Below are 10138 nucleotides of genomic sequence, written 5' to 3' on the forward strand. Positions count from 1 at the left end.
ATCCTCCCGGACCGGGGCACGAACCCGCGTCCCCTGCATCGGCAGGCGGACTCTCAACCACTGCGCCACCAGGGAAGCCCAAATGTTAGCTATTTTTATAATCACACTTGTTACGTAGATTCATAAAATGTTAAAATAGGAAGGAAGCATGGAAATCTAGTTCTACTTCCTCATTGTACAGATGGGGAAACATAGTTTAACTGTAGCTGACCTTTCGTTTCCTCACTCTTCCAGGTCTATCATACCCTGTGATTTACCTGTTATAGCTATAATCTGCAAGTCCAAGTACCCGTAACTAACTAAAAAATACTGGGAGCCTAACTCTTAAACTGCTCATCAACATAGGTCATTTTGTACAACAAGAGTGACCTTACTTCTGTGTTCAGTTGTTTCAAGTCCTTAATACAATGACCAGAATGCGGGTTGGGGTGGGAGCATGCGCACAAAGTCAGTCTGTAGGCATCTTGAAACTGCTATGTACTGATTCTTGATTTTTTTTTTTTTTCTGAAATGGAAGAGTGTAAAAAGAAAGGATTAGTTTTTTTGAACCGTTCCTCACCCACACTATTGATTCTTTGGTTTCCTGTAATGGGAAGGCATGTTGTAGCTTTGTTGCTTATACCTTTACTGCTATGCAGAAGAGGATGTGCTCACAGAGCCCATCTCGTGCTTGAGTTACATCACTTACATTAGACCAAGTCTGTCATTGGAAGGACAGTTGGAACAACTCACATTTCTCCCTAGCACATGTCACAACGCACTGACTGAAAGACCTGTTTAAGTCCAAAAAAAAAAAAGAAAACAAGGCACTTTTCCCTAGGAAAACTGGGGGTCTGTTTGATTCCGTGGTGTTATCAAATTGCTGATGGAACAACTTCTAAGGGCGCTTACCAAACTGAGAAAGCCACCCTGGTTAGGAAGTCTTAAATCAACAAAGTGATTAAGAGCCGTCCTCATCACACTTTCACATGCCTGAGCATCACCTAGGGATCTTAAGATGCAGGTGCTGCTTCAGACAGCCTGGAAAAGAGCCTGAGAGTCAACATTTCTAACGAGCTCCAGGTGCTGCAATGCTGTTGGTCCACGGATTACACGTTGGGCAGCAAGGGTCTATGGAGTCGATCTTCATTCAAGGTTCAGGTTACTTCTCTGCCACTTCCTACTTGTGTGACCTTGGGCAAGTTTACTTACCCCTAATGGTTTAATTTCCTCATCTATAAAACGGTATATGGAGTAAACAGTATTTTAATAGGAAATAGACACCAATCTACTCACTTTATACAATTTCCCACCTCCTAACATCCTCAGACTTGTGGATAAAGAGCAATCAGGGCACATTTTAGTATTTGTTATATGTGAGTCTATAGCTTTCACTGTCTTGACAGGATAGATAACATTCGTTTTAGGCTACTCTTATGGGCCATGCCTTCAAGACACCTGCCCTGCTAGAAGCAAAATCCCATTACAGTGAATCCCATTACAATGGAATGGGGAACAGTCTGCCAGTTCTGGTGGCTGACCCACAGAAGCAATGATATGTTGGTCTGGTTATAGTGACTTCTCTAAATCAGTAACAAAACAAAAAGACTGAAGTAAGGGTCAGGCTAACTCTAAGAGTTAAGTTTTTGAATTTGACATTTCCTTCCTCAAGCAGCAACAATTCTTCAGTTTCCCTTTGCCTGTTGCCCCCACAAACAACCCAACTACTCCTGCCAGAAAACAAATGAATAAGATGCCTGAGACCATTGTGGTAGATACCTATGGACTGGCTTGCCCGACCTCTGTTCCACCCTTCTTCTAGTTAGAAGGGCTGGAAAGCTAAAAATACTTTTCCAGACTCCCTTACAGCTAGGGATTTTGCACGTGAATTAGAGTCTATGAATTACATGCCTTCATTTGAGATCTGCAAGGTGGACTCTGGGTGTTTCTACAAGCAAACGCGGTTGTGGAGGTTCAGTGTTGAGTGTCTTCTAGCTTTAAGTATCAGAAAGGATTGACTGGTGGTGGTCTCTTTTCTCCTGTTTTTTGACAGTGGATTGCAGCTACAAGTATTTGTCTTCTCCTCAATTTCCAGAAATCCCCAGATGGGTCATTGTTCTAGAAATTATCCTCAGAGGCCCAGGCTAGAGCCTACTTTAGTCTATTTTGTATACATGTAATTTCCTGAATTAATTCCCTTCATGCCAGCAATATCTAGAATGACTTCTATTTTTATGCCCTGAATTCCGACTGATATGATCACTCACCCAAAGAAAATGGTAAAAGATCTAGGAAATTAAAAGAAAATACATAGAGGGGATGTAACTGCCTTCTTCTAGCTAATGCTGGATTCAGAATACTTTTATTGCTTTTAAGATCATCCTGATTCTCCAAGATATATGTCACATCAAGGTGAATCTTGTTTCTTTTTTCTAAATCTCTAAAAGAGGGTAGAAAACGTTATCTGACCTAAATAATCTGGAAATGAAGGGAATAAAAATAGAGAAAAGAATCATTATTCTGTGAGAGAATGTCACATTTCATGGATTGAATGTCTCCATTAAATCCCAATGTTTAATAAGAAAACACATTACCAGTCTGCAGAACATGGAAATAATGTGTTGTTTCTCTACCTGCCCAGCATCCCTTCAGATGAAAGAATCTGCTGTTTCCCTTTCTTCTAATTCAGTCCCTGATGTTGGATAGGTATAGGTGTGTGTGTACCACCTCTCCACACCTACTTCCAGTTTCCAGGGCTGGAAACATGGCCCCAGCCTGGCCAGAGTCAATCCTAGTGTTTTTCTAGAGCAATGAGGGGTGCTCACTACTGAGCTTTTGCCCATCAGGGACTAAAACCTGCTGCTACTCCGTCCATCTCTAAAATAATGCAGGGAGTCAGCCTTGTGAAGCTTCACAAGAAACCCAACACCCAGAATAGCAGAGCTGAAATATGGAAGAAAGAGGAAGAGAAGGGCAGGACACACTCTGATGCTTTGGATGTACCACTCGAAGAGTTTTTCAGTGACTTGAGAAAAAAATGGTCTTTTATTTAAGGAAGTTTGAACTAGGTTTTCTGTACTTGAGTCTGCAAGAGTCCTGCTCAATACAAAGTAAAATCCGTCAACCCTAACGCATCTCTAGAAGGATTATCAAAAGAAGACGTGGTTATTCTGAATTTCCTTCCTTAGATGGTTTATCCAGTGAGCTTCTCCCACCTTTCCCTTTAGCTTCAAGCACACTATACCTCCTGCTTCACTCACACACAAAATGCAAATTATTGTATAAGGATTTTCTCAATTTCCTGACTAGATTTGAGCCCTGGTCTGATTTAACACACATGTTCTCTCCACTAGGCTATACAGCCTCAGCATTCTCTTAAAATAACTGCTTCATTGGTTAGTCCCTATGCCACAGAAAGAGAAATGGCTGCAATCATTAGTAAGAGTGAGCAACTTAGCCAAGGTTACACATTTAGAAAGTAGTGGAGCCTTGATTCCAGCCCAGGTCTGCGCATATCAATTCCACACATTTCTTAAACATACTGATAACGCATCCCAATCAAAGATGTGTTCCTCCTCCCATCTAAGGCAACGCTTCCAGTCCTCCAGGACCCTATTCAGGCACTTAACCTCTCCCTCTTCTTTATATCCAGCTTGCTTCATAAGTTCCTCACCTCCAGCAGTTAGACATACTCAAGACTTTCCCATTGTAAAATATATAAATAAACCAACTCCACAGTGGTCCTTCCCAATGACTGTATTTATTTACAGTTATCTCTACTTCCTCATCACTGTTCTCATGAAGCCACTTGTTCCAAAGCCACCACCAACTTTTTGGTTATTAAGTCTAAAGCATACTTCTCAGTTCTCATTTTACTTGACTGCTGGAGAATATTTAACAATATCAAATGCTCCCTTATTTTTGAAAGCGCTTTTTCTTTGGCTTCCACTATTGTCATGCCTTAAATATTTTTGCTGTGAGGGATTGTCTCTGGCTTCCTGTACCCTCCCCAGGTGATCTCAATTCCAATTACCAGTTGCATTAGAGACAGTTTATTGTCTCCTGATATTCCTTCTAGTAAGAATTTTAAAAGGTCGCCAATGACAATGCTTTCTTATCCCTTAAAATTTTATCTTAGTAAGAGCTCTAGATACATTTAGACAGATTTTAATCATATTCCTTGTGCATATAATAATAGGAAAAAGTAAGTGAAATTAAGATTCTCCAAGAACTTTACTTCTTTATATTAACCTTTATATAACCTTCTTTATATTATAACCTTCTTTATAATATAACCTTTATTATGACCTTATAATATAACCTTTATAATATAACCTTTATATTAACCTTTAGCTCAGAATAATGTCTTTTCCAAAAAATAGTATTGTGATGCAGCATTTGTTTTTGTTTTTTGTTTTTTTGCGGTACGCGGGCCTCTCACTGTGTGGCTTCTCCCGCTGCGGAGCACAGGCTCCGGACGCGCAGGCTCAGCGGCCATGGCTCACGGGCCCAGCCGCTCCGCGGCATGTGGCATCTTCCCGGACCGGGGCACGAACCCGCGTCCTCCTGGATTGGCAGGCGGACTCTAAACCACTGCGCCACCAGGGAAGCCTTGCGGCATTTCTTAAGAGAGTGCTTCACTCTTCAGGATTTTCTTCCAGACAGCTGATACCCAGTATGCAAGTTTTGATGATCAAAAACATAGCCTGGTGGCGCGGTGGTTGCGAGTCCGCCTGCCGACGGACAGGTACACGGGTTCTTGGCCCGGTCCGGGAAGATCCCACATGCCGCGGAGCGGCTGGGCCCGTGAGCCATGGCCGCTGAGCCTGCGCGTCCGGAGCCTGTGCTCTGCAACGGGAGAGGCCGCGGCAGTGAGAGGCCCGCGTACCGCAAAAAAAAAAACAAAAAAAAAAAACATAGGCAATGTCAACACCTGTTCTGATAGGAATTGTAAGACCGTATTGATTTGTGAAGTGTTAAAATGTGAAAGAAAAAAATTCTAAGTATCAGTGAAATATGGCAACTCACATTGTTCTGAAGAGGACATGGCTGTAGATCCAAGCTTTTTACAGAATCTTAAGTTATTGTTTCCTGACAGACAGTGGGGGCACCTCCACAGGCAGAACAAATGGAAAAGGACCTTTTGAAAAAGACTTTCAGTTGATCTCCTGAGAGTGGAGGAGGGGGCTGGACAGGACAGTGCCCAGGAAGCAAAAGAATCACGCCTCAGCCTTAACTCTGTGCCTTGCCCGCGGTTATTTGCAAGTTGAGGTGATGACCGTAGCCAGCTATATGTTTTGAGGGAATCATAGCAATTATAATCCAAAATCTCACCTAATGACTTTTTCACTGAATTATGAATGAATGAAGGCCAACAAGCTTAGGGATTTTCTGTTTTGTTTCTTGCAGTAGCAATGATTGGTTTTTTTGAGGCTCATGGTGGGAGGAGTCACATTAACATCTTTTTTTTTTTTTAGGGCCTCTGAAGGTCCTAATCTCAGCCTCCATACAACACACACACACACACACACACACACACACACACACACACACACACACACTAGTTTATTATTGTTATAGCCTGTAGCACTCTCTGAGATAATCTTACATATTTATTCTCTGTCTCTTCCCCTTATCATGGAAGCCCCATGACAGCAGGGACCTGGATGTCTTGTACGATGCTGTATCCCCAGAACTTAAACTAGTGCCTGCCCAGGACACAGCATGTCTAAAGAAACATTTACAGAATGAGTGAACCCCAGAACTAGGCAGCTAGAAACCTAAGAAGGAAAGAAATGAAAGAAATAAAGGGAAATTGGTGGTGAAACTAGAAATTTGCATGCCCTCCCCCCCCCAACAAAATTTTAAAGAGGACAACTTGAATTGTGCTGATGGCGTATATAATTCAGACAGCAGCAGACTTCTTGCCCCCAGAATTAGCTCAAATGGCTAATTCCAGTTTGTCCAGGTCCAGAGTTCTGTCACGTCTGTAAACTCTTAGGGGTTTTCGACCTCAGAGTCCCCTTCAACCCGACCACTGCTTAGGCTCCTCAAGTGCCAATGCTGCCCCCAATTCTCATGCAAAATTCACCCCTTTCACCAATTTGCACAAAGGCACAAAAGAGCCAGTCTCAACCATCTTTTTCTTTTTCTAGTGAGCTTTACTGAGGGTTCAGGGAGCGCTCTCATTGTGAAACAGCCTTTGCAAATGCCACCTCCCCTCCTCCTGAGCTCTGCGGAGTGGATTCCTCTCCTAGCTTCCTGCAGGGCTGTTTCTGTTACTCGTTCCCTGGGGATCTCCCTCTCAACTCCAGCAGCATATCAAATACCTACGCCAGATAAATACGGGGATTTCTCTAAAACAAGTCCTGGTGAACAGGATTGCCTCCACATCACTGCACAGGTAATCACTTGAATGACGGTCCTCCTTAAAGAAAGAAGGCAAATGTAGGTAGGGGAAAATCATGTCTCAGTGAAATACCATGCGTTATTCAGAGCACAACTTCTTAGGGTGTCTGATTCTGACTCACTGTCTTTGAGCTATTTATAACTGTGTAAATTATAGGTAACTGATAATGCAAATAATTCTTGCCTATATCCATGCAAATACGTTCTGTCTGGTGGAGGTGGAGGTGGAGGGTTCCGGACTCCTAAGGGGAAAAGCCAGTTTTACAGCCCTTTACAAATTCGTTGCTGTAATCCTATTTTTTGGCTTCTCTGAACTGGTTGTAATACCTTTTCTGATTCCCTCATTTGATGAATGTGTTAATTAAAATTTTGGTGTGTTCATTTTATTTTTTCAGCTTTATTGAAGTGTAATTGATAAAATCATAAGATGTTAAAAGTACACAATGTGATGATGTGTTCATTTTGTAGTTGCATGAAAGTCATGCTTTTTATCTTTTGTTTGAAAGTTACCTTTGTAAAGCATCAGGGCTCTGGGACAGGAAATGGTAGCATACCCAAAGGGGAAACAGAAGAGTGTGTGAAGGGACTCTTTACAGAGGTGTGGGCAGAGTAAAGAGACAGGGATCGTGAAGCACCCCCAATTAACAGGAGAAGGAAACTGGTACCACCTCTAGGGCTCACTGGGCATGAGGAGGGGGCTGTGGCCACACTTAAGAGGGACACAAATAATGGCCCAGCAGGAAGGGGCAGGAGGATAAATAGTCATAACTTTCCTCTTGTCCTCTGAGCCCCATGAAGCCAGAGGGTAAAGGAGACAGGGTGAACATAGTCCAGCTTGTTTCCATGATTTTCAGTCAAATCAGTCCAACAAGAATCATAAAATCTCAGTGAATTTAGAGAATCCCCCCCAAGTCGGCTATAAAGGTTTTTATAGAGCCTTACATTACAATTATACTTTATATGTACATAGTTAAATAATATGGCCCTTTGGTAAAAGTTCGTAAAAGAGATACCACCCTTTGATCACTTTCTACCTTTGATCCCGTATCTTACAGTCTTATGCTTATATTGCTCCCTCTAAAATATTTTTACTATAGTCTTAACAACCGTCATGTTAACAGATACCTGAAAAAAATCTAATGTTCTCTCCAGTTTCTGGACCCTAAGCCTCTGACCAAGAAGTGAAAAGTTGATGTAATTTTAAATCTATTTTTATATACTCATTCTCTGTATATTGGGTGGAAGCTTGGTGAATATACTTTGGAGAAAAGAAAGTTGGATTGGTTTCTGGGTGAAAGAACCTTGATATGATAAGTCTCAAGCTTTCTGCCCGGCCTTTGTGCTTTCACACAAGTTAATGTTCAGCTGAGCACCTCGACATGCTCGGGTGGAAAACACAGTTGCAAATCAGGGCTGAGGAAGCTGAATAAAACTGTGCATGATAGTGTGAGAAGAATTTAGAGCTCAAGGAGTGATCTGGGAGAAAGAAGAAGGCAAAACGGCTGGAGGCTGCAGCAGAATCACAGAGTAGTTGAGGGACTATTTTAAGGATGGCTAATATTCCATTGTAAATTGTTTTCTACCAAATCTTTGGTAAAGTTGGCTTCATGCAAAACATGTATGTGAGTGGTTCTGATCTAACCGTAATAAGGAAATAACGTTAAAAAACCACCAGTAATGATAAAAAAAAAATAGAGGGCATTTGAGTGTTTAGTATATCCTGGGCATTGTGCTAACACAGATGGCTAAACTATCTATGTTACAGTCACCCCCCAGTGAGACAGATATTATACCCCCTTTTTAGGTAAGGAGGCTGAGGCTCAGAGAGGTTAAGTAACTCACCCAAGGCCACATAGCCAGTTCACAAAAGAGCCAGGATTTGACACCAGAATCCAGTCTCTTTTCATAGCACCACATTGCTTCCTGATCATCCTCCCCACAGTGTCCTTAGAAAGCTGTCCTCCAGACTCTAACAGTCATTGACAAGAACCCCCTCCTCCTCTAAGGTTGCTCATTTCACAGTCAAAGGGCTGTAACCAAAGTTTTTCCATGTGTGAGTCAGATCTGTCTCCCTACAGTTTCCACCCACAAGTCTTCCATCTGCTGCCTGGGCCACTCAGAACAAACCTAATCTTTCTTTTATGGAGCAGGCTAATATTTGAAGACAATGTGTAAAATTCTTCTACCATGTTGGACTTTGCATAATATGCTTTGTAAAAGCAGACATATGTGAAAGGGATCCTATCTGAATTGCACATGGCTTTATTCCCAGCCACCTAGAACATGACCTGGTACCTAGGCATTCAACAAATATTCATAGAATGGATGAAGGAAGACCACATTTGGAGGGTACAGAGTATGGTTGATGGGGCAGCAAACATACAAAAGAGATACCACCCTCTGATTAGTTTCTCTACATATATCATGTTCATACTGCTTCCTCTAAGATATTGTCACCAAAATCATAACAACAACCATTTTAACAGATACCTGAAAGAATTATTAGAGGCACCACTTTTGGAAAATATGTTTGAGTGCTGCTTCCACCCCATCCTCTCAACCGCCTACACTTGTTTCCAGGTGGTCAATGTTCTCCCTCAAGCTAAACCTGTGGGATAATGAAAGCAAGGGCAGTCAACAGATCCCTTAAACTATAACTTGCTTAATCAATCATATGTAACCTGCCTTCACTGATCAAACCTGCCTTAACTGTTCCTACAAATTGCACACCCTTCAAGCATCACATAGCTTAGACAATGTATCACAAGACTCCTTTAACCGCCCCCTATAGATAACACCTCTGACGTATGGATCACTATAGTAACGGTTTCAAAAGTTGTTTTTCAGGAACATGGAGCTAGTCTTGCCCAGTTCATATTGGTTGAGACCACCAACTATTCAACTGGGCCTTCTGCAGTGTTGGATAGATGACCTTTTGACATCAGAAGGCCAAAACACTCCACCCTCAGATCATACTAACCCCTCCATTTTCGGAACAAGCATCCCATGAAAAAGCACGTAGCTCAGTTGCGCATGTGCAGAACACGGGTTACTCCATTCACCTTTCCCTAGGCCTCAGACCACCCTACTTTTTTTTTTTTTGCGGTACGCGGGCCTCTCACCGCTGTGGCCTCTCCCCTTGCGGTGCACAGGCTCCGGACGCACAGGCCCAGCGGCCATGGCTCACGGGCCCAGCTGCTCCGCGGCATAGGGATCCTCCCAGACAGGGGCACGAACCCGTGTCCCCTGCATCAGCAGGCGGACTCTCAACCACTGCACCACCAGGGAAGCCCACCCTACTTCTTTATCCCATAAATATCCCAAGCCCCTTGCCTTAGGGTAGGTGGATTTAAAATTTATTCTTCCTCTTCGTGAATAAACCTTTCCCCTGCTGCAAACTTAGGCATCTCAAGAGTTTGTCTTGCTGCACGTTGGGCAAACGAACTCGGTTTGGTAACACCAATACACCTTAAAAAGAGACCTTTTTTTAAATTTGAATTTTATTTTATTTATTTTTTTATACAGCAGGTTCTTACTAGTTATCTATTTTATATCTCATCTCATCTCATTCTTTTTTTTAAAATAAATTTATTTATTTATTTATGGCTGTGTTGGGTCTTTGTTACTGCGTACGGGCTTTCTCTAGTTGTGGAGAGTGGGGGCTGTTCTTCGTTGTGGTGCATGGGCTTCTCATTGCGGTGGCTTCTCTTGATGCAGAGCATGGGCTCTAGGTGCACTGGCTTCGGTAGTT

Source organism: Lipotes vexillifer, unplaced genomic scaffold, assembly GCF_000442215.2.
Source record: "Lipotes vexillifer unplaced genomic scaffold, Lipotes_vexillifer_v1.1 scaffold1306, whole genome shotgun sequence".
NCBI lineage: Eukaryota > Metazoa > Chordata > Mammalia > Artiodactyla > Lipotidae > Lipotes > Lipotes vexillifer.